The 25,716-nt window shown below is 37.3% G+C and overlaps 1 pseudogene; it reads right to left on the bottom strand.

Annotated features, from left to right (window-relative positions):
• Positions 1-22,397: 22,397 nt before the first annotated feature.
• On the bottom strand, positions 22,398-25,298 carry LOC121783957 (annotated as a pseudogene).
• Between the last annotated feature and the right edge of the window lie 418 nt (positions 25,299-25,716).

The following is a 25,716-nucleotide window of genomic DNA, read 5'->3' as shown; positions in this document are numbered from 1 at the left end:
GACCATCTCGGCCCGCGTCGTTAGCTGGTAATCCATCTTGACCCGTGTTCTCTAAATGGGCCTGCTAATCTCAGCCCATATTAGGCCCACAATGGCCTTAACAACACACTTAACCCAAATTATGACGGCTAAGAGATTAATACATAACTTAATGAACTCCAAGAACTAACATAATAATATCGACCTTGACGTGTGGATAAGGATCACAAATGAACTCCAAGAACTCCACGTGCCACTTAATAAGTCGAATTCCACATGCTCCAGTCATGTCCATTTCCTCCTTTTTACCTCATTAGACAATCCAAAGTCGAATTCATTTACCAATCTTGATAGTGCATGCTCATATAAAGACATCCCAAACGTGATTCTCGGGCAACCTCTTCAACCAACTCCAAAGGGAATCATCTCGAAATGCAAACTTTTATAGTCTATACTCGTGTCAAGGAATCTTTCAGAATGAAATTCATCTGGATGCTCCCACAACGAAGGGTCCCTTGCGATGGCCCAACAATTGACCAATACAAGCGTGCCACGTGGGATGTCATAGCCCAGTAAATTAGTGTCTTGAGTTGATTCACGAGGGAGGGCTAATGGCAAAGGTGGATGTAGCCTTAGGGTCTCTTTGGATACTGCTTTCAAATATGGCAATTTGTCCTAGTCATTCTCATCAATATCAATCCCATTCTGGTTTCTAGCTAGTTCTCTCACTTCCTTTTGAAGTCGCTTCATGGTTCTGGGGTTTCGTATAAGTTCAGGCATCGTCACTCTAAAGTTGTGAACGTCGTGTCAGTTCCCGCAACAAACATGTCATGTTCCCGCAACAAATATTTGAGTTATCTACTTTGTTTTTTACATGTGTTTGGTTTTGATACATAAACAAATTTATTAACATTTCTTATTTCATAAACTATATAAAAAATATAAAAGTTTTATTTGTTATTTTATTCATTTATTTGAAATTATACAGAAATTATATATACAAATTGAATTTTAACTTCTTCAATAATTTTTTTAGGTATAAAAATCAAATAAATATATAAATCAGTTAAACCAAATAAGAGTAAAAATCACTAAATGAGAGTGGTTCTCATAAAGTGAGAGCTTCAGTGATTTAATTACCGATAGCTAATAAAAAGAGCGAGGTATAGTTACCAGGATTAGAGCTTTAATTAGATAAAGAGTGGAAGGAGCGGTGGGATAGGGTTCCGGCTAGGTGTATATTTCTGATTATCGGAAGCTTTAGTGGAGACGGTGGCAGCCTCTTTGTTGAGGCGGAGGAATGGGTGGAGCTTTTCTTGAGCAAGAAAAGGACAACTGAACAAGGAAGATGAAAGAGAAAAGAAGTAGTAGAGCTGCCATTTTCTCTAATTGTTAGTTTGATGATGGACTATTGTTTCATTCAAGGGACTCCAATTTGTAATGGTTAAGCACTAGTTACTTGATGTCTTGATCAATATACTAGGGATACTACAATTAAGTGCTACTAACATGACACTATTCAGCTATTTTTCCTAGCTATTAGTCATTTCTTGTAACCTAAATTGTTTCAGAATAAATAACAAAATTAAATAGTTAGGAAAATTACGAATTTTGAGTATTTTTTGGCCCGAATTTCGATGGTAATGATCTACCAACCTAGATATGAAGCCAGCTTAAATATGGAAGTGATTGCTTATTGGCTCCGGTGTTTTCATGTTAAAGTAGGCCCGGAAATTCTACCGGTCGTATAAAAATGGAAAATGTGAAGAATAAACGTATTTACAGATAAAAAAAACTAAAAAAAATTAAAGAACATCATGATTTGCCACAAATATCGACATGGTCAGTGTGCTCACACTGGTTAATCGTATTGTAATTTTATTGGACTAAATTTTTTTAACCCAAATCCTTAAAGATATTGACTATTGAGCATGTCTTCGTCAATTTCCCAATTTTACAGTTGAATATACTATTTTTTTTACCATTGAATTTACTATTGTGCGATGCATGTGTGTACTTTTTAGTTTTGACTAATTTCATATGCAATATATTAACTGGGCACATATAAATTATAATTATAGCCCAAACATAAGATTTAAATACAAAAATTATTGTATTAGCGAATAGCTCATCTATAAACTCCGTATTCCTTCCCCTTTACTTGAGGCATTTCTTTCGACACGTGATTTAAAAAAACTATTTAACATGGAGATAAAATAAAATAGGATAGAAGAAGGATAAAAGTAGGAAGAAAAAATGTAAGTGAAATTTGATGATCTATTTCCTGCCATAAAGGAAAATAACTCAAGTAATTTGAGATATTCTAAAATGGAATACGACTCAAATAATTTGGAGAAGAGAGAGTACTAACGGTTAATCATACAAGACCGACGAAGCTGAAAATGTTGAAAACGTGAATTGTATCGGAATACTTGAAATTTGCATTGGGCTTGAAAAACGGGTTGAGGAAAATAAGTTATCACTACGCCAAATTGTATGATAAGAATTTGGTTATCAAATACTCCCTCCGTCCCACTGAAGATGACTCACTTTCCTTTTTGATTTGTCACAACCAAGATGACCTATTACTAAAATGGAAACACATTTATCTCTACTTTATTCTCTCTCTCTTACTTTACTCTCTGTATTAACACACAAAATAAAAATACATAAAATCTTGTGCCACCTAAGAAAGGGGTCATCTTCCTTGGAACGAGGGGAGTATCATTTAAAGGATAAAAAATCTTTTTATTATTTTTCTAGCTTTAGTTTTAACTTTTTGTATTTTATTTTATTTTATTTATTTAGTGTTTCCGAATCACATATAAATATTGGATTTTATTTTTTTCTATGTTACTTAATCAATCTAGTGATACATTTGCATTAGTCCATAGCATTAACCACCTCTACCACTTCGGCCAGGCCTTATTGGCCACAAGCGCGCGTTAAGCCATCAAGGTTGACTAAAGCTCGTGGAGGATTAAATTTTAAAATTGCGGGATAAATCAGAATTTAATCAAATTTTACTCGCGAAGGATTAATTGACCGTTTTTTAAAAGTTGTGGAATATATCAAATTTAATCAAATTTCATGATTAATTTGTTTAGCCATTTCCAAATTATAATTAAAGTGCCCATGCACAACACGTGCGACACGCGAGTCACCAATGCTCATGATTCTGCAACATCATGGTCAAGGCCTCAAGGATACTAAGTTCTATGCATGGAGCTTTTGATGCATATATTTAATTTAGAATAAATTAATACTATCTCCTTTCCATGCTACTTGCATTTAATTAAGATATTAGAATTAATTAAGTGTTCTCTTATTATATTTAAAATATTAATTTAATTATACTAATTATTCAATTTTTAATTAACTAACCCAAAAAGAAAAGTGCGAGTAGCATGAGACGAAGGGAGTAGAAAAATTGTGATTGTGATCCCAAATAAATCTATATCTAATTGTTTTATGATACATTAAAGAACTTGTGATAGTAGATAGCGTTTAGATAAAATCAACTGATATAGATTCTGTTTGGTTTGGTTGCCAGGATTCTGTTTGGGAAAGTAATCTGATTCCTTAAATTTTAAATTCTTGTGTTTGTTTCGGTTTTTAATCAAATTGGGAAAGTAATCAAAATCCTGAAACAAGGAAAATTAGTACAATTTTCTTGGATTCTAAATCCTAACTTTTATTAGGTATTCTTTTTCCCAGATTTAAGATTCTTACATATTTAATGCAATATAGTATAATTTTATTATTATTATTATTATTATTATTATTATTATTATTATTATTATTATTATTATTATTATTATTATTATTATTATTATTTATTACAATGTTTTAAAAATAATTTAAAAGTATAAACCATACCTAATTTCAGGATAATAAATAACTATAATTCAAATTATCATAATTATAACTATATTATTAATATTTATATTTAATTTTTATTATCTTAATAATAATAATTTATTAAATAATTAAAAATGATTATAATTATATAATAATAAAATTAGTAATTAATAAAATTGTAGTAAAATTTAAAATTAAAAATTTAGTAAATATAATAATAATAATCTTATTTATTATTATATTATTATATATTATGATGTATAATCCATATTTAAACTATCCATCGTAATAATAAATATAATAATATAATTATTATCATTTGTAATTAATAATTTATTAAATAATATGTATTATTATTTTTTATAAATAAAAAATGATAAGTATATTTTTAGTTTAGTGTTTAAATCAAATATAAACTTTAAAATCTTGATATTTTTCAAACACGGGAAAGTAAAGTTATTAGGAATCATATTCCCGGGATTCATTTTCTCAGGAATCCTTTTCCTTGCCAACATTACTTTCCCGCCAACCAAACATGGTCATAAGGTTATATATAAACCTCACATTTGTTAACTTGCCCGAGTCCATAACATTAACCACGTCTAGCTCCTCTACGTAGAGGCCCTATTGCCGTCAAGCTTGACTAAAGCTTGTGGAGGAGGAGGATGTTTAATTAGTTGTTAATAACGTTATTAACATTTATTAATTAGTGTTTCCCTCTAATTGCTTAATTGACATTTATTAATTAGTGTTTTTACTAACTGCATAAGCCGTCAAGGTGGAAATGGTAAGTGCGTAATCGGCAGCTATATGTGAAGTTTTTTTACGCTACTTTTATTGAAATTCATGCCTCACTATTATTTTTTATCGGCGCTAGCACAAGATCTAATTAATACTCTAATGTGTTCGGTTTACAAGATTGTATCCGAGATTAAATTTGTAGTGTGTTTGGTTCACGAGATTCAACCCCACAACTCAATCCTAGATGGATAATCATAGGATAATTAGTCATAGCTAACCCCTTATGACTAAAATAATCTCACAACTCAATCCTAGATTGTATCTTAGTATTATTTTATCTTTGAAACCGAACACCACCATGGTTGATAATGAACCTAATAAATACATGATAAAAACTACTATCTCTCACACACAAGAGCATGCACTGTTTCCATTTTAATCTGTTACACAAGAGTATGTATTTTCTAATTTTAAAAAATCTTTTCTCTTTAATGGGGTGAGATTCATTCTCAACTAACAATATTTTAATTACTTTTTTTATCAATCTTATTTTACCAATTGTATATTAAAACTAGTAGTTAACTAAAAATGGATACTCTAGTAGGACGAAGGAAGTATTATCAACCAAATCAAGTAAATACATAGCCGTAACTTATCCTCATGAAAATATGAATAATTAATTAATTGCCCTATTCTTACATACATACTACCGATGAATACTTAATCAATTGCCCTATTATACATTACTCTATAAAAGGGGCATTAAAAATCAAGCTGATCAATAACAACAAAGTAGAAAAAACCAGAACTCAAAATGGAAATTAGCATCGAGAAAATAAAGCCATCTACACCAACACCCCGTCACCTTCAAATTTACAACATTTCCCAGCTAGATCAGATTATTCCTTGTGTCTGCGTGCCCTTAGTTTTATACTTTTGCAGCGATAAAAGCAACAACAACACATCTTAAGGAATCACTTTCTCGAACTCTGCTAACCTTCTATCCCTTTGCCGGAGTTATGAGACATGTCCTCTCTGTGACGCCCCACTTTTCGAACCCTAAGACGATTGCATTTATTTTCTTTTATTGTCACGAATTAAATGACGAATTGTTATGTGGTTGCTTTGGTAACCTAATTTTGATTGACCAAGTCAATTTCGTTGATTTTATGACGTGGCTTAAATTAATTGATGTGGAATGAAATATATATTGCGGTAAAGTATATTTTAAGGGGAGTGAGATTTAACTAGGATCATAAATAATTACCTTGCCCTTTTATAGAGAAAATTTCGACCACTATTAATTATTGGAGAGGAATTCTTTTTCTTGGATTTAATTATTTGTTTTGGAATAATTATCCAAATTAAATCCAAAGCCTAATTATCTTATTTCTTCATGATAAAAATCGACCCCTATTATTCTTCTAAGGGAGATTTCGAAATCTCCCAATTTTTGGGAGAAGAGAATTTATTCATTATTCATTTTGATCCCTTAATTATTTCTTTCCATATATCCTAGCAAATCTTTCCTTACCTTAATTTATTAAAGATTTGGAAATTATTTTCCTTGTGGGAGAAGTAAATCACACGCCTACTACCATATTATTTGGGAGGATTTTTATTCTACTCCGTATTATCTTATTCTGCTCCGTGAAATACAAATTTAATCATAGGCTAATTAAATAGCCCATGATTTTCGAAAATCCTCCTTAATTCTCCCTCAATTTCACGCCAATCACCCTCCCCCCCCCCAAATCTCTCAAATCTTTATTTGATCATTCTCCCAAATCTTCAATTAATTGTGGGATATTCAACTCTATAAATAGAGACTAACTAAATCCCTAACCCTAGCCACCACAAACCACACGCCTATACACTCTCTCTCACACGCCATTCTCTCTTCTCCACTCCTCCCACACTTGTTCTTCTACTCTACTCAAGATCCTTTCGATTTGCCAAGAGTTTGTTGAATAATCAAGAGTTATATTTGTTTCTACAGATTGTTTCGTTCAAGAAAGGTACAATCAAATCTCTATTCTTCATTCCTCTCCATCTAAACTTTCTTTGACTCCCTCATGCATATAGTGAGTGTAGGGGATTCAAATCTAAGGGTTTAATCGGTGGGAATTTGTATTTGTATATGTGTATGCATTCTGAATGAAATTGTATGAAGATTTAATGAATCATTGGTGAACGATGTATGATTATATGAAAGCATGAGAGTGAGGACTCTTTTAAGCATGTTTGTGTGTTAAAACCATGAAAAGGGTATGTTTGAATGAATGGGGATAAAACCCTAATTCGAATGTTGAAACATGCAAAACTGTGAGTTCGAACAGTAGGTTCCGACACGTTTTTGACCGACCAAATGAACTCCTTTTTGTTCGATTCTTTTTTCTTAGTAAACTTCATGATGTCTTCTGTGTTGTGTGAATTTCAACCCATTTGGACAAAATATGAATTTTTGGTGAATTATTGAAGTTGACTGGGCAATTCTGCCAGAAAATGTTTTCTCGACCAGTAGGTTACGTTTTCGAATTGACCAACCAAAAAGGGGTATTTTGATATGAAATTTAAACGGGAAGTTATTGATGAGTCTACTGCATTGTGGTAAAGTTTTAGCCCCAATGGAAGTCGGGTGAATTTTTAATGATTTTCACAAAATGGTTGCGCAGTTCTGCCAGATTTTTATCTTTACAAGATGACTATATTGTTATGTTATAAGTGATACACATGATTTATATATGGGTTAAAGAACCACTCTATGATGAAGTGATGTGTTATTCAAAGATGTATGCTATGATGTGATTTCCATATGTTGATGGGGAAAAGGGAACCGTCGGAGGCATGCATAATATTAAGTCAATGTTTGTAACTAATTGGTAATACACATCATCTAAAGGTGATAACGCGTGCGCGAAGTGTGATAACAAAGGAAAAGCAGTACTTGAGATTCTAAACGGTCGAGGTGGGCTCTCTTTTAAATAAGGACTATGTCCTAATGTTTTATCGATGGAAATAACTATGATTATCATGCCTTAATTTGTTTTTACGTGCCTATCTGATGTGGCTTTTTGCCACTATTATATCGAATTTGGGTCCTCGTAGGGCCGCAAACCCTACTTGGATTAGTATACACCTATGGTAGACCGTGTGCTAGCGTACGGGCTGGCCGGTCTAGTGACCTGGTTTGCGGCCGCATTCCTTGTCAGGTATTGGCAGATATGGTTGACGTCTATGGGAAAATGACTGTGCAGTCGCTATTTTGAACAATGGAAAATATTTTGGGTGCCTCAGGCCTTTCTAAAGTAAAACCCCGATGGTTACTTACGTATGGCATGATAACATATACTTTTATTTAAAATGTTTTCGGCATGAGACACTGAGTATTATTTTTATAGTACTCAGCCCTGCATATGTTTTCCCTATGTGCAGGTTGAGCGGCGACGAGAGGTTGGTGGTGTTGAGCAGGATAAAAATGAGAACTATGGTTGTTTTAAAACTCCGAGTGTTGTTGTGTCTTCACACATGACATCACTCTCCTCTTGGATGCTTCCGCTGTGATGTTTTCTTTACATATTTTTTTTGTTTAACTATAAAATTGTTTTATTTGGGATGTTTGAAAACTCGTTACCTTTTTGAATAATGCTAAACCTTTAGTCTTTTTATTTATTAAATATAAAAGCTCTTGGTCGTTTTACTTATTAAGCTTAAATTTGTTGGTTTCTGGGATTACAAGAGATAAAAGGCGGGTGTAATACAAACCCAAAGAAGGAATACAAAAGGAGAAACTGAACTAAAATTTACAACTGAAATTGAAACAGTAACCGTGAACTAAGTTTAGCCGAGTCGAGGAGGCCTCTTCCCGCAAGACGAGATACGCCCCGGTAGTGCTCTCGGTTTGGCGTGTCGTCCCCAAAGGTAAAACGGCTACGTCTCTGGTGATGCAGCACCACAATCAACAGAGCTCCGACGAACTGGATGGAGGAGAGGGCAGAGCTTCGACAGAAAGACAATGCAGAGAGAGGGAGAGAGCTTATGCTTGTGTAATGTGTATATTCTATCTAATGCAGTGGAATGGCTAGCCTATTTATAGGCCAAGCTACCATGCAGGGTCAACCAAGCCACGAAGGCTCATCATGGCAGATTCGTAACCGTCGGCGGTTACAAGCGTGTGGCAGGAGTGTGCCATTCGCGTGTGGAGTGTGTGCTTTTCTCACGTGTCAGCTTTGACTATGCAGTGGTCTAAAAAAGATTATTACGGGTCCAGACCCGAGCCCAAAGACCAATTGCCAAGATCCGAGATCGAGATCGGGATCGGGATCGGGATCGGGCCCGGACCCGGGCCCGCGAGCACGAGCACGGGCTCAGGCGGGCGGGCGGCGGCGGCGACGCGCGCGCGTGTGCGTGTGTGGGCTCTTTCACCCATCTTGGTCCACTATAATTATTAAGTAGCATAAAGTCACTAAATTTAAACACATTAAAAGATGTGTTACTTCTCCAATGTCGGATAATTAACACTAGTTAATTATTCCCTAAGCTCAAACTCCAAACTTTAATTAAAAGTTAATTATGCCAAACTTTAATCCACTATTTCTCACTCACCGGAAATCGGATTTGAGAAAGTGAATATACTACATTTATCTACGTAAAATGTAGATCGACGCTATATCATTTAATTTCACAAAATTAAATGTCTCGTCACATTTATTATTTGGTCAAAATCCATTGACCGTGCATATATGCATATGAGTGGAAATAGCCGAATGCATATGCATGCAGGCACAAGCTCAACCCTTGAGAGGTATATAAGCATAAGGATAGGTAGTTGTTGGCTTTGAACCCTCCATAGTCGACACCATCGGATACACAGGCGGCTTAGTAGCGCGATGCTTTGAACTAATCCCCCACAACATGCACCGAGACAATGGTGTTAACGCTTAAACACCTCAACCTCATCCGTTCTCACTTTTTGTGTCCATTGCGGTCTTGGACATCACTTTGGATTCATAAGTGCATTTTTATGAAGTGACCACACTTCGCACTTACATAGGTGATTCTTAGTCAAGTACCTTTCCATACTTGGTCTCTTTGAGAACTCCATCTCTTTGAGATCCTTAAGAACCATTAAAAGTCATAGACTTAGCCTTTACCACTAGGCAAGTTCTCCAACACTCTATTGCTCTCTAGGGAATAGATATAGTTGAGTGTTTCTCATGAACTCCCATAGCTTAGTTGTCCCTTTGAACCAAGTTCTTGGGATCTCCAGTCATCATGGTTGGGTTACCACTATGATATTTCTTTAGTTTGTGGATTTCAAACCTATTCCCTCTAGCAACTTATTCATTTGATCACGGTTTAACCCTTTGGTTAGCGGATCCGCTAGATTATCTATTGACTTCACGTAGTCAATTGTAATCACTCCTGTTGTGATCAAATGTCTCACGATGTTATGTCGTCGACGTATATGTCGAGACTTACCATTATAGAAGCCATTGTTTGCCCTTCCAATAGCTGCTTGGCTATCGCAGTGGATCAACACTGGTGGCACTGGCTTAGACCAACATGGAATGTCTTCAAGGAAGTTCTTAAGCCACTCGGCTTCCTCACCTGCCTTGTCTAAGGCGATGAACTCAGATTCCATGGTTGATCGGGCTATACATGTCTGTTTTGTGGATTTCCACGATACAGCACCACCCCCCAATAGTAAAGACGTATCCACTTGTTGAAAGTGAGTCTCTATTGTCGGATATCCAATTTGCATCACAGTACCCTTCAAGTACCGGGGGTATCTCGAGAAGTGTAGCCCAAGATTTTGAGTATGTTTTAAATATCTCAAAACCCTCACAAGAGCTCTCCAATGCTCTTTGCTTGGATTGCTCGTGTAACGACTCAACTCTTTCATGGCACAAGCAATGTCAGGTCGAGTGCAATTAGTCAAGTACATAATGCACCCGATGACCCGTGCATACTCTTCTTGTGCAACGAGCTCGCATTTGTTTTTGCTCAAGTGAACGTCGAGTTCAATTGGAGTCTTAACCGGCGCGCCATCATAGGCTTTGAATTTATTCAATATCTTCTCAATATAATGCGATTGTGTTAAGATGATGAAGGGGTTGGTAGCGGAAGCGTGCGTTCTAACGGATCACATAATACGGATTTATTTAGCAGATTATTCAGACAAAATCTATTCGCGTAATTATCACATGTATCATGCTCATAACTTGAATTTCAAACATGCTTTAGCACAAAAAAATTCCTAAAACATGCTTGCTACGGAGTTAGCCAATTTACCTCGTTGATTCTCCAAAGAATCGTCGATTGCTCGCGCCTTCTCCAGATGATCTTCAATACTAGACCACAGATCTTCTGACTGGTGTCCCGAACTGTATTTCGACATCAGGGTGGGCTGATCTTATCGAAACACTAGGACTCGAATAAAGAAGACAGAACTTTCTCACGGAGGAGGGGCTGAAGAACTCACGGAGGAGAAAAGAAGTAGAAAAATCGTTCATCTTCTAATTAGAGAGAGGGACGAAAATTCTAACACTAATAATTAAATTTCTGTCTCTTTTATTCTCCTATTTATAATAGTTCATATTGGGCCCAGTCAGGGATCTATGGAAGGTTTTGGATATGGGCTCCCCGAATTAGCTTTTTTACTAATTAAATTGAACCCACAATTTAATACAAGCTTATATTTGAATATTACGAGCAGCCACTACAGACGTAATATTGAACTCCCCATCCAAATCCGAAATTATAAGTATTCCGGGTTTCCATTTTGTTTATTATTCATTTCCCGCGCTTAAGATATAATGCCCATTAATTAATTAAAGTCTGCTATGGACTTAATTAATTAACATCTTATTAACTCCAAGAGTAGACTTAGCAAGAAACACTTATTTATTATTCATAGAGTACTAAAACTCCAACTGGCCAGTTTCCGAATAATAAAACCTTGTTCAAGCTCCTCTTGAGGACATTATCAAACGAGACTCACCTCGTGCGCGATTCAACATAATAGCAATCCAAGCACCGCTAGATAATGATCACCACTACCCAATATACCTGGATCGTTGGGTGACGAAAAACCAACACCTTTGGTAAGTCAAAGTAGTAGATACTCAATATCGTATGCTCAATGCTAACGTACATTGATTAAGAAATAAATATTTATCAAGACCCCGTCTTTCAGTAGATAGCATAAAGACAAGTCTTGCTGTTAGATCCATTCAGTGCTATACCACACCAACGTCATCTTATTTCAATGAGGCTTAGAAATAATCGGAGTGACATTGCAACCTTTCACGATAGGTAGCCAAAGCCTATCTAGGTTGTGAAATTCTTCTTTTCCTTTTGCAAAGCATTGCATAGAACCGACTGTAGTTACCTTAAAGTGGACGACGCCCACAACCAGTCTACTAAGCAAAAGACTTAGGCTTTGTTTACTTCTTATGCATTTAAATGTTTATAAAACATCTTATAAATGCAAAAGTAAACACAATGTAATAATATACTGATTCTATTCGTGCAACCTGCTCGAATAATACTGAATCGGGTTAAAAGTGGATTGTAGAGTTTTTCCGTATACAAGCAAGATTCCAATTCGTGCGAATTTGCTCGAAACATGCTTTTCAGTATACTAAGCCCTAACCGATGATTCCATCAGACGTTCTTAGAATCTTCATTCCAAGAATTACATCGGCTAGACCCATGTCTTCATGTCAAAGTTTCTCTTTAACATGGCCTTTGTATCGTTAATTACTTGAGTGTTGCTACCCAAGATTAACATATCATCAACGTATAGACACACTATAACATGACCGTTATTAGTGCTCTTGATGTAGACACATTTGTCGCACTCGTTGATCTTGAACCCATTTGATAACATCACATTATCAAATTTCAAGTGCCATTGCAATGGCGCTTGTTTCAATCCATATAGAGACTTTACGAGCTTGCATACCTTTTTCTCTTGTCCAGGTACTACAAACCCTTCGGGTTGTTCCATATAGATTTCATCTTCTAGTTCACCATTTAGAAACGCGGTCTTTACATCTATTTTATGAATCTCAAGATTGTGTAATGCAGCAATAGCGAGAAGCACTCGGATAGATGTAATCCTTGTTACATGTGAATAGGTATCGAAGAAGTCATGTCCTTCCTTTCGTTTAAAACCCTTTACTATTAATCGGGCTTTATACTTATCCACTGTTCCATCGGCCTTAAATTTCCTTTTAAGCACCCATTTGCAACCTAGAGGTTTCGCACCTTCAGGTAGATCTACCAACACCCAAGTGTGGTTTAACAAAATTGAATCAATTTCGCTTTGAACAGCTTCTCTCCAATGCAACCCGTCTGGGCCATCGAAGGCTACTTTTATAGATGTTGGTTCTTCATCTAACATAAAAGCAATGTAGTAAGGACCAAATGTTTTTGGTGTTCTGACTCTATTACCACGTCTTAGTAGTGTATCCTTTGGATCGGGCCTTGCACGCTTGCGCCATTCAGGTTCCTTATCCGCTAATTTAGAACTAGTGGCTTCTTCTTCCACTGGTTTAGAACTAGTGGCTTCTTCAATTCTTGTCTCAGAATTGGTTGAGACTTTTTCCTTGTCTTTGCAAGGAAATGTATTTTCGAGAAATACAGCATTCCTCGACTCAATTGTTGTTCCTACTGTGATAGTCGATATTTCAGACTTGTGAACAACAAATCGATATGCACTACTGTTAAGTGCATATCGAATGAAGATGCAATCAACCGTTTTAGGTCCGATTGTAACTTCTTTGGGCGGAGGAACCATCGCCTTAGCCAAACACCCCCACACTTTGAGGTATTTGTAGGATGGCTTCCTTCTTTTCCACAACTCATAAGGAGTAACATCTTTTCCTTCGAGAGGGATCTTATTCAAGATATAGTTGGCTGTCAATACAGCTTCCCCCCACATGTTATGTGGTAATCCTGAAGTCAGAAGTAGTGCATTCATCATCTCTTTTAGAGTTCGATTTTTGCGTTCTGCAACACCATTAGATTGTGGTGAATATGGTGCAGTCGTTTGATGAATTATACCACTTGTGTTGCATAACTCCGCAAACGGGGCTACATATTCGCCTCCTCTATCGCTTCGAATCGTTTTGATTTTACAACCAAGTTGATTCTCAACTTCGTTCTTATAATTTTTGAACGCTTCTATTGCTTCATCTTTACTTCTTAAAAGATAAATGTAGCAATACCTTGTGCAATCATCTATGAAAGTGATAAAGTACTTTTTACCACCTCTAGTTTGCACCTTCTTTAAATCACATACATCCGTGTGAATTAATTCAAGGGGTTTTGTGCTTCGTTCCACCGAGTGAAACGGCAACTTAGTCATTTTTGCTTCAAGACAAATTTCACATTTATCTTGGATATCCAATTCATTAGCCTTTAGTAAATCTAAATTCACTAATCTTTTAATGGCTTTTGAATTCACATGTCTCAATCTACAATGCCACAAATTTGAACACTCAGTCAAGTAAGATGAAGTAGATGCTTTATTATTAGCCAAAGGCTTCGCAATACTGCGAGTTGCCACACTAAGTTTGAAAAGCCCGTCGGTTACATAACATTTCCCGAGGGATTTTCCAAACTTATACAATACAAACCTATCAGACTCAAATACAAGTTTAAACCCCTTATTAACTAGTATTAATCCTGACACTAGGCTCTTGCGGATGTCCGGAACATGCAGCACATCCTTCAGCGTTATTGTGACGCCAGACGTCATCATGAGGATCACATTTCCGATGCCAAGGACTTCGGAGGATGCTTGATTCCCCATGTTGATCTTCATTCCTTCAACAGCAGTGTAGGAGGCAAACTTGCTCCTATCTGAGCAGACATGAGCAGTAGCGCCGGTGTCGATGTACCAGCCACCCTTGTTATTAACAAGGTTAACCTCTTCAGTGATCACAACAATGAGGTCATTCTCGTCCCAGTCCTTGAACTCCTTCTCAACGACGTGGGCAGCCGGCTTCTTTTTCTTGCTGCGGCAGTCCTTTGCAAAGTGGCCTGGTTTGCCACATTTGTAGCAGTCGCCTTCAAACTTCTTTGAAGGTTGCTTTCCCTTCCCTTTGTCATTTGGACGGTTTGGGCGAGGGCGTTTGTTGGAGGGACCGCCCCGCTCCAACAGATTGGCTTTGGCTTCATTTGGGGTGAAGCCCTTAGCCTTTTGGTCGCTTTTGCGCACATCAGCCTCAATGCGCAACTTCACGATCAAGTCTTCAAGGGTCATCTGATTTCGCTTGTGCTTGAGATAGCTCTTGAAGTCCTTCCAGCTGGGAGGAAGCTTGTCAATGATCGTGCACCTTAGGAATTTATCGGGCAAGGTCACCCCTTCAGCCACTAATGCGTGGGTGATCATTTGGAGCTCTTGAACTTGCTCCATGATGGGTCGAGAATCGACCATCTTGTAGTCCATAAACTTGGATGCTACAACTTGTTCAGTACCTGCAACATTATCTATGCTATACTTCTTTTCTAGGCTTTCCCACATTTGTTTAGATGTGGTTACATTGGAGTATACATTGTACAGGCTATCATCTAATGCACTTAAAATAAAATTTTTACATAGATAATCCCCTTTTCTCCAAGCTTCATAATCCGCCATGACTTCGAGCCTAGTCTCTTGATCACTTGGCGCGGGCGGATCTTTTTCCGTGAGGAAGTTGGCGACGCCCAATGTTGTGAAATAGAACAACATCTTTTGGTACCACCGCTTGAAGTCAGATCATCCAAACTTTGGTGGTTTCTCGGCAGGTGGCATCATTCTTGGTACCAAAGGCACCGCACTTGGTCCATGGAAGGAACCAATTCCGTTGCCCCCGAATGAGCCAACAACATGGTTAGGCATAGAGCCCCCACCATTCATGTTGGGCATAGAGCCCGCCATGGTCGTACCAGTCCCGAAGGGACTAGCACCCGCATGAGACCCGAAGGCCCCAACATTCGTGTGAGACCCGAAGGCCCCAGCACTCGATCCATTAAAGGATCCGAAGGAACCACTAAAAGTGGAACCAACCGAACCACCAAAGGTGGAACCAGTGGACGCCCCGAAAGGGTTGTCCCAAACCCATGGGACAGTTGAAGAGGCGGCTGGGAAGCCGGGGGTTGGCATCATCGAGGGGATCCATGAAGTGTTGACCGGTTCAGTGGTCGCCATGGTGGAGGAAATGGCGGCAGTGGTGGTGGTAGCAGCGGTGTTGGATTCAGTCGACATCTCCAGTGAAGGTGTTAAATGTTTCGAAAGTTTTTAGGTTCAGTTTAGTGTCCAAATTCCTTCAAAAGCAAGTTATAACTCGTCTTGCGATTGTTGGTTTCTGGGATTACAAGAGATAAAAGTCGGGCGTAATACAAACCCAAAGAAGGAATACAAAAGGAGAAACTGAACTAAAATTTACAACTGAAATTGAAACAGTAACCGTGAATAAGTTTAGCCGAGTCGAGGAGGCCTCTTCCCGCAAGACTAGATATGCCCCGGTAGTGCTCTCGGTTTGGCGTGTCATCCCCAAAGGTAAAACGGCTACGTCTCTGGTGATGCAACACCACAATCAACAGAGCTCCGGCGAACTGGATGGAGGAGAGGGCAGAGCTTCGACAGAAAGACAATACAGGGAGAGAGAGAGAGAGTTTATGCTTGTGTAATGTGTATATTCTATCTAATGCAGTGGAATGGCTAGCCTATTTATAGGCCAAGCCACCATTCAGGGTCAACCAAGCCATGAAGGCTCATCATGGCAGATTCGTAACCGTCGGCGGTTACAAGCGTGTGGCAGGAGTGTGCCATTCGCGTGTGGAGCGTGTGCTTCACGTGTCAGCTTTGACTGTGCCACGGGCACGGGCTCGGGCTCGGGCGGGCGGGCGGCGGTGGCGGCACGAGCGTGTGCGCGCGTGTGGGTTCTTTCACCCATCTTGGTCCACTATAATTATTAAGTAGCATAAAGTCACTTAATTTAAACACATTAAAAGATGTGTTACTTCTCCAATGTCGGATAATTAACACTAGTTAATTATTCCCTAAGCTCAAACTCCAAGCTTTAATTAAAAGCTAATTATGCCCAACTTTAATTCACTATTTCTCACTCACCGGAAATCGGATTTGAGAAAGTGAATATACTACATTTATCTACGTAAAATGTAGATCGACGCTATATCATTTAATTTCACAAAATTAAATGTCTCGTCACATTTATTATTTGGTCAAAATCCATTGACTGAGCATATTTAATCCATGATTTTTACAAAATTCTTGGTCAAACCCTTGTTGAAACCCTAGCCTTCTATGTCTGTTCATTAAGTCCTTTAAATCACGATCGCCCGCATTTATTAACCCTAAAGTGCGGTCGTGACACTCTCCGTCGATTGTAGCGACCAAGGCCTTCCATTCTACGTCGCCAAGGTGAAATCCCAAATGAAAGATTTTCTTCAAAACCCTAATTTTGAATTCATCAACAAGTTCTTCCCTCGTGAGTACAACATAGAAAAACTGCCATTCCTCGGTGACAACGTAATGCTGATTCAGCTGAACTGTTTCGACTGCGGAGGCATTGCCATGTCTATTACCTTTGCTCATTATATTGCAGACATGTCTTTAGTCTCCACATTTCTCCGATTTTGGGCTGCCAATACATGGGGATTAGGGTTTATCTCTCAACTTCCACCCTTACTTTGTACTGCACAAACTTCCTTTCCACAGTATCCCTCACTCCCAAGCAACTTAATCCCTTTCCACAATTTTCTTAAATACTCGAGCCGTAGGAAGTTTGTGACGAGAAGATACGTATTCGATGCCTCTGCTCTGTCCTTTCTTAAGGCCCAACTGAGTAGCTCGGCCGCATCGCGTGTGATCGTGGTGACGGCCTTGGTGTGGAAATGCTCCATGGCGGCTGTGGTGGAAGAGACCTCCGGGAAGGACGGGAAACCCTTCTTGATGACTCAAGTAGTCAACCTCCGGAAACGGGCTGAGCCCCAGTTTCCGGAGGATACTTTTGGTAATATGGTGTGGGGGCCAACGATTGTTTGCAGCAGCCCTCAAGAAAAGGGGTAGGCAGATTTGGTGTAGGAGGTGAAAAGAGGGATAGCAAATATCGATGGTGAGTTTGTGAGACGTTTGGGGGATGATGATTTGAATGAATATTTGGAGGAGTTGAGGAATGAGATGCCTCAACAAGCTAATTTTGGGTGGGGGAAACCTGTGTGGCTGTCAGGTTATTTTATGCAACACTCGGAATCACAGACTGTGGTTCTCTGCAATGGCGGGACGTTGATGGATAGTAGAGACGGAGGAATTGAAGCGTTTGCTCTTTTTTGATCAAAAATATGTTGCAGGGTTTGAGAAAAATGACCTGATTCGTAATTATGCTCGTGTAAACCCTAGTGTGACTTGAATCGTCTATACTATTACTATGTGTGGAATAAGTTTTCAATTTGATGCGACTTTTGTGAGATTGTAATTCCAATAGGGCAAAAAATAATGTTGATGTTTTTGTTTCTTCCTCATTTTATCTTCCTTACTTGTTGGATAAGTCGGTAATAATCCTTGCATGCCTATGACTTGTGAATTAGATGCACTGAGTTCCAAACAAGATGTCCAAAACAGGGCGTGGAGGGTGCAAACGAAACGTTCCTTGATGACGGCTCTCAAATATGGCATTTTTAGCAATTCATTCTATGTTATTTGATGTTTACCATTCATAGTACCTCGTATTTCATCTTGCAGTTTCTTCATTACGTTTGGGTGCCTTAACAACTCTGTCATAAGCCATATTAGAGTTTTCGTTATTGTTTCAGTTCCAGTAGTAAATATATCCAGTTTGAGAGTGAAGATGTTTTATTATGTTTACAATATTTTGATAAAACATACTCCCTCCGTCCACCATTTAAAAAGCCATTTTGACTCGGCACGAGTTTTAAGAAATTGTTTGACTTTGTGAAGAAAAGTAAAGGGAGAAAGTGAGTGGAATGTGAGACCCATTTAAAGTATTCGTTTTATATTGAATTGTGAGTGTAAAAAGTTGATTGGATGTGGGATCTGCATACAAACAGTGGAATAAAGTAAATGGTTCTATAAATCGTGGACAGGGACGGACCTAAGCATGGGCCAAGCCGCCACTCTAGCGGGGGCTTGGCCAGTGCCGGTGCATGTGCCCGTATTCCCATTGTTGCCTGTGTCTACATTTTTTTACCGAAAGAAGAAAGAAGGAAGGGTAAGGAGTGAGGGAGAAGAAGACGAAAGGGAGGAAAATGAGAGATTTAGAAAGTAATTATGACTAATTAATTTACAGTTGTGTGGTTGTAACACCCCAAAGAAATGACCTTAGTCGGAAATTGATTTTCCGATTAGGAAACCGGAGAATTAGGACTCTTGTCGAATAATTCGATATTGAAAATAGTGGTTGAATATGTGAAAATGTGGTTTGTCTGTATATGTGCTAAGTATGTTGGTATGTGATATTGCTTGGTAGATGTCATGTAGGATTCTTGATGCTATGGAAACGTTAATTCAAAATTGAGAAGGAAATAAATTGAAATATTAAAGTGTATGATTAGAAAGTGATTAAATGAAAATTAAGTGTTAGAAAATAATATAAGGTTATATATATTAAGAAGTGTAAAACTTGTATATCAGGTTTTCGGTGATTGTTTCGACGACGAAAATGGCCAAATTAATTAAAATAATTAATGAGGGGTATTGTAGCCTTATAATTAAGTATTATGAGTATAATTCGAATAAGATTAAGAAAGAAATTAGGATTTTTACGATGTTCGTGTAGAAAATTCGATAGAAGGGCATTTCGGTTTTTTTACACTAATTAAATCAATTCTTTCTCTTTATTTGGAAAGTGTCGATTTTTACTCATCAACTAGGAATGAAATGGCTGCGAATTTTTATCTTAATTATTAGAGAGAAGTCTAGAAATAAGGCTTTACAAATGGTTTATTTGAATGTTGCCAAGTGTCTCAATTTTAGCCATGAAAAATGCTAATGTTGGGAGACTAACTTAAAAATATGAGATGTCATCTTTCTTCCTCATTTTTCTTCTCTACAAAAATCGGCAGCAACCTCTCTCAAATCACCATAGCTATTTCTCTCACATTTTTCTTAAGTTTATCGACGAATCGAACGTGTAATCGCGTAATCGAGACTTTCTCGAGGTATCTCTCCCTGTCTACCTTATATTTATAGCATTTAAATAAATGAAGAGGTAGAGGATGGAGGGCTGACAGGTTTGGAATAATTGGGAGGTTGTAGGGGGAATGATTTTAATTCTTGAATAGTTCATGAATAAGTGGTTGTTGTGTAGGTTTAAGCATGTTTTGATAAATTATTTAGAACCTATTGAACTCTAGCATAAAGATTTCATGAGGATTGAAAATACTCATTTGATTTTATGGTTTTTATGATTAAATATCTAGCTAGATAAAATATATGGTTAGTGAGATGATTAAACATAAATGGAAATAGAATTTGATATAAATGTTTGAATCGGATTTAATCCCTTGTTTTTCAATGATCTGTTCCGAATTATTCGGTATGTGTAGAACAGTGAAAATTATGGTTTAACAACTTTTAAAACCCCTTTGATGAGTCTAGTAATGCCCTGAATATTTTGGAGAATTTTGGAGTTCGTTTAATACATCAATAATTTTTTATAAAAATACATCTATGACTGTCATACTTTTTGTAACACAGCCAGTTTTTCTGTGTTAGTATTTATAACAATTAATTTGAAAATGCTGCCAGAAATTGTCTGATTTTGGTAGTATGTGTGAAAATGGTGATATCTCTTAAAGTTTTGAATAAATCTTGTTGGATTATAAACTAGACTTCTTTGGGTATTTTTAAATGTCAAGGATAGTCTCTAAATTCTTCTGAATGAAGGTCGAACATTAATGATAAATCAGTCCAGTGCAGTGGTTATATTGAAGATAAATGAAGAATTATAGAAATACTTTACATTTTACATATAGAATATTAATTCAGAATAAATGAGAGAGTTTGACTTATATGTAAAATTATACTCTCTATGGATTAATGTATATTACAATGCTATCAAGGTAGTTATGCCCAATTATTAGCCATGTCAAAGAGTAAGGGGCTGGAAGAAAAAGAGTCGTCGAAAAGAAAGGTTTGGAAGTAAACACCATCCAGGTAGCATGCTCAGCACTTAAAAGGCCTAATTCTCTTGCGTGCTTTTACGTGATAATTAAATGTTCTTATGTGTTTTATGTTTTTATATGCGAATATTTAACTTGTGAACTCGATGAATTATGATTAATTATGGAATAAGAAACTTATGAAGTTAACTATGAGGGGATAATGAGTTGTTGAATGGGTTGATGATGAAATATGGAAAGGGAAGAGTATGATGGTGATTGTAAAGATGGTTAGATAGATGTAGAGATGGGCGTTAAGGTGAATGTGATAAGTGATATATGTTGATGAGAGGTATACAAATATGATTACTTGTGACGATGTCTTATCTATCTGTGATGATATATGATTGTCTGTGTTGATGTGTTATTTTGAAAATTGTACTTGACTGTGCTTACGCCCCGTGCTTGAGTGTGTTCTGTGGGTACAATTGGCATGCCATAGGACAGCAGCGCTGCATTATCTGTGATCTCTCGTCTTTTGGATAACCGAAGCGAGGATCGTCTGTTATCTGATGGGCCCCTGTCTGATATGCACCCTATGGGTGGTATGTTCCCGGGATTATCTGTCTGCACCCTAATGGGTGGTCTGTGCGGCGTCCTCTCGAGGACCATGACCGCGTCTGTATCTGATCTGGTCCGCGTACCCTAGTTTGTCACTAAGCACATGAAAGGGGCTATGCTTGTTATGGCATGCAATGATGTATGTGATGTGTAGGTGTGTTGGCATGTGGATAAAAATGCAGTATGTGTTTTGATATGTGAGAATATCAATGATTGGTATATGTGTTTCTATGCATGATATTGTGCGAACTAGCATATGTGATCAAAACGTGTAATAATGCGTGAATATCTGGAATATATATATGGTAACTTTGATATGATGTGTTGATATCTGGACTAAGTAATTGGATTTTGTTATGTGATTCTATTCAGTTCATATACTTGTGTTAAGAGTTTAAGATTTTGTTATTGTGATTTAACGGCTAAATTGATCAAATATAAGTGATGATATATGTGACAATACGTGTGTGATAATATATGAATTTATATGAAACTCCTGTTATAAGTTGATAAGCTAATATTTTATACATTAAATGGATTCTGTTACATGATTATGATGATTTATGATATAAATATTGAAAACCTAAGAACTTGCAGACAATGTTTATGGCGTATGCGAAGAATCGTATTACTATACACTTTTGTTGACATGGTTTGGAAATTTGACGTCGTGGGTGATTGATTTGACTGTTAGTACAAGTATATTGATATGATCAGGTAATGGATAAGTAAAATGCTAATGAGTTAAAGATAATTCAAAATATGTCTATATGTATGTGTTTGATTATGTGAAAATGTTGGTGATCTATATACGTGTTAATGTGTGAATAATAATTGGTGATGTGCATTTTACTTTGTATTGTACAATATTGGTTTACAAAGTGATGTATGATTATAAATCTGCGGGATGGATGGAGTACTATTTTTCGTGAACGGAGTGATTACTAAAGAAAATAAATAGAATCTTAATCGTTATGGAAATATATTATAAAGTTATAGCTAAATAATATGAAGATTATTAGCTTACTTCAAGCATAAAATAGATAAATATATTTGCATCAGTCAGATTTAACAAATGCAAAAACAACTAGTGGAGTATCCTTCGTAATAGTGAGACCTAGTCGCTCGGCCACATCCAAGTCTTCCCATGTCGCTCCGTCGGGCAACGCCCAGTCAAACCTAAGCATTAGATTTGCGACAGCATGGTCCACTACAGCGGTCGCAAATCCAAGCCCCGGGCAAACTCTTCGCCCGAACCCAAAGGGGATCAAATGAAAATCAAGTCCTTTAAAATCTCTAGACAAGTTCAAAAATCTCTCGGGCACAAACTTTTCTGGCTCGTCCTAGCATGAAGGGTCATGCCCGATAGCCCACGGGTTGATCACGACCATCGTCTTTGGAGCAACTTCGTATCCCATTAGGTTTATATGGTCCCTTGTGAGGCGAGCAAAAGCGGGGAGTGGAGGGTGCAAACGAAATATTTCCTTGATAACAGCTCTCAGATATGGCATTTTTAGCAATTCATCCTCTGTTATGTGATGTTTCCCGTTCATAGTACCTCGTATTTCATCTTGCAGTTTCTTCATTACAGTTGGGTGCCTTAACAACTCTGTCATAAGCCATATTAGAGTTGTCGTTGTTGTTTCAGTTTCAGCAGCAAATATATCCTATTTGAGAGTGAAGATTTTTTATTATGTTTACAATAGTATATTGTTTTAATTTAAATATTTAAATATATTTGTAAAGTGTACGGATTATAATTCTTGTTATGATTCAAGAATTATACTTTAGTATATTTGGGGTGCGTTATATTGCTAACTTTTTAAGTTGCTAACTCTTCTAACTCATCAACGCTGTGTCTTAAAAATGTCAACGATGTGCCATTAAAATATCAACACATAATGTCAACACAATATATTGAAATGTCAACAAAATTATGTGTTCACATTTTTAACACACCGCAATACCTCCTTGATGAGTTAGCAGAATTAGCAACTTAAGAAAGTTATCAATTGATCACACCCCTACTAGTATATCTTGTTATTTAATCATTAATTATATTTTAATATTTGTACTATATTTCAATATATATACACAAACAAATGTTATGTTACGCAATAGGCATCATGATTTGTGAGTATTTTTATCGTTTAGTCACTGTTCATTTCATTTTACACATTTATTTGTACTTTAATACCTCAAAATTTATTACTCCATCCATCTCACTTTACCAGTCCAGTTGACTTTTTTACACTTATTTTATAAAAATAAGAGTAATAAATAGTTAAAATAGAGAAATGGTAAAGTAAAAGGGAGAATAATGTAGATAAGACTATTTATTAATATCATTTTTCTCATTTACTTTGTCATTTATGTAGTTTAACTATTTATTATTATTTTCATAAAACAAATGCAGAAAAATCAACAGATTTGCTAAAGTGGAATGGAGAGAGTATTAACATTATTTATCTATAATGAAAGCTATATATCTGTACTATGTTTCCTAAGTATTTGAAAATGACTACTCCTTTCATTCCACAATAGGAGTCACTCTTATTGTGAGCACGAATTTTAAGAAATGTAAAGAATAGTGTGTTGAAAAAGTTAGTGGAATATGAGGTCCACTTTTTTATATGGGTTTTATAATAAAATGTAAGTGAAGTGAGTTAGTGGAATGTGGATCCTACTTACCATTTAAGGTAAAAGTGAAATGTGATGTGACTCTTAATATGCGACGGATCAAAATGGCAAAAATGTGACTCTTAGCGTGGGACGAAGGTAGTATTAGTTAGACCCATGGTTGGACTATGAACCGATAATTTCATTGGTTCGCTTATAGTCGGAATTTTAAAATTTTGTATACAAGTAGACGAGGTAAAACATAGTTTGAAATAAATAAAATGGACTTACCAAAATCACACCTTTGACAGAGACAAAGTCAATGGAGACACCATGAATATCACCCTTGTAAATTCCGACCAAAATCCCCATAATGTTTTCTTTACTTGCATTTGAACTTTGCAAGTGTTCTTGAATAACTTTATCAAGAAACGCATCCCGTTTCTCCACAACTCTATCAATCGCAGCATCACGACCGTTCAGACAACTGATCCAAGAAAGCCACGGAACATAATCTCCTAGTCTAAGACTCCCCAACAATCTAGAACCTTCCTCCAAAGCTTCTAGAAACATCTCCCCATCTTCAGTCTCACTGTATTTCTTCCCCAAAGCAGCACGGCTGATCACGTCATTCGAGAACGCCGCAAACATCCTCGTCAAATTCACAGGCTGAGAAGCACAACTCAACTCTTCAATCTTTCTCATCAAAAGAGATGTTTCTTCCTCTCTAATGGAGCCGAACGACTTCACCCTCGAGCGGCTCAGCAGCTCGTGGACCGCGATGCGCCTGAGCTTCCGCCACCTGTCGCCGTAGGGTGAGTTGAACAAGTCGTTCCCGTCGTAGAAGACGTTCTTGAGGTCGCGTGTCAAGGGCTTGTCTGAGAATGCGAGGTCGTGGGATTTGAGTATCTGATTCCCCACGTCGGCCGACGAGACCACGAGCACGGGCTTTGGGCCGAAGTGGAGAAGCATTAGTGGGCCGTGTTTTCGGGTTCGAGAGGGATCTGTGAGGCAGCTGGCCTAGCTGGTGGAGGTTTCCGATGATGGGGAGCGACGGTGGTGAGGTCCCCCCGCCGCCTGAGATCAGCCTTCTGATGAAGAACAATGCGAAGAGTAGAGAAAGAAGAGTGAGGGAAAGTGTGTAGAAGTTGAGGTCCACCATTTTCTTGGTGTTTTGGTGTTTCTTGAGAGGGTTGATTTTAGCTATTTTGATTATGTGCATAAAAAATAAATACTAGGAGTAGTATTTGAGACTAGTTTTCAGGTGTGAAATCTCTTTATGTGGAGATGATGGATGGCTTGTTGATTTTATTAAACTTAATCAAAAATTAAGAAAAATGTTTTCGGCGTTGGAGAATCTTAAAATTAATGATCGAATTATGAATTAATATTGGTTGCTTCATGGCTAAAAAGAGGGCCACGAACCCCTCTACATCAAGACGGTGGAATCAGTGATCAATATTTTATCTCTTCATGGTTAAGAGCATCCGCAGCGGTGGCGGTTGGCGCCACCGCCGTCCGTGCCAGCGGCAAGGTGAAGGACCGCCACCGCTGCAACCGCGCCGCTGGCACGGCGCTGCTCGATGTATCGAGCACGTCCGTACCAGCGGACGCACACGTGGCGGTCTCTGATTCGCCAACGGCATAGCCGTTGGTTTCAAACAATTTTTTATTTTTTTTTTTTTAAAAATCGGATTTTTATTAAAAAAATCGATAAAAAATAAAAAAAAAAATTTCACTTCCCCAAAAAATTATATC

This window comes from Salvia splendens, chromosome 21 (genome assembly GCF_004379255.2).
Source record: "Salvia splendens isolate huo1 chromosome 21, SspV2, whole genome shotgun sequence".
Lineage (NCBI taxonomy): Eukaryota > Viridiplantae > Streptophyta > Magnoliopsida > Lamiales > Lamiaceae > Salvia > Salvia splendens.
The sequence above is the reverse complement of the archived record's forward strand: the minus strand, read 5'-3'. Positions and strand labels throughout refer to the sequence as shown.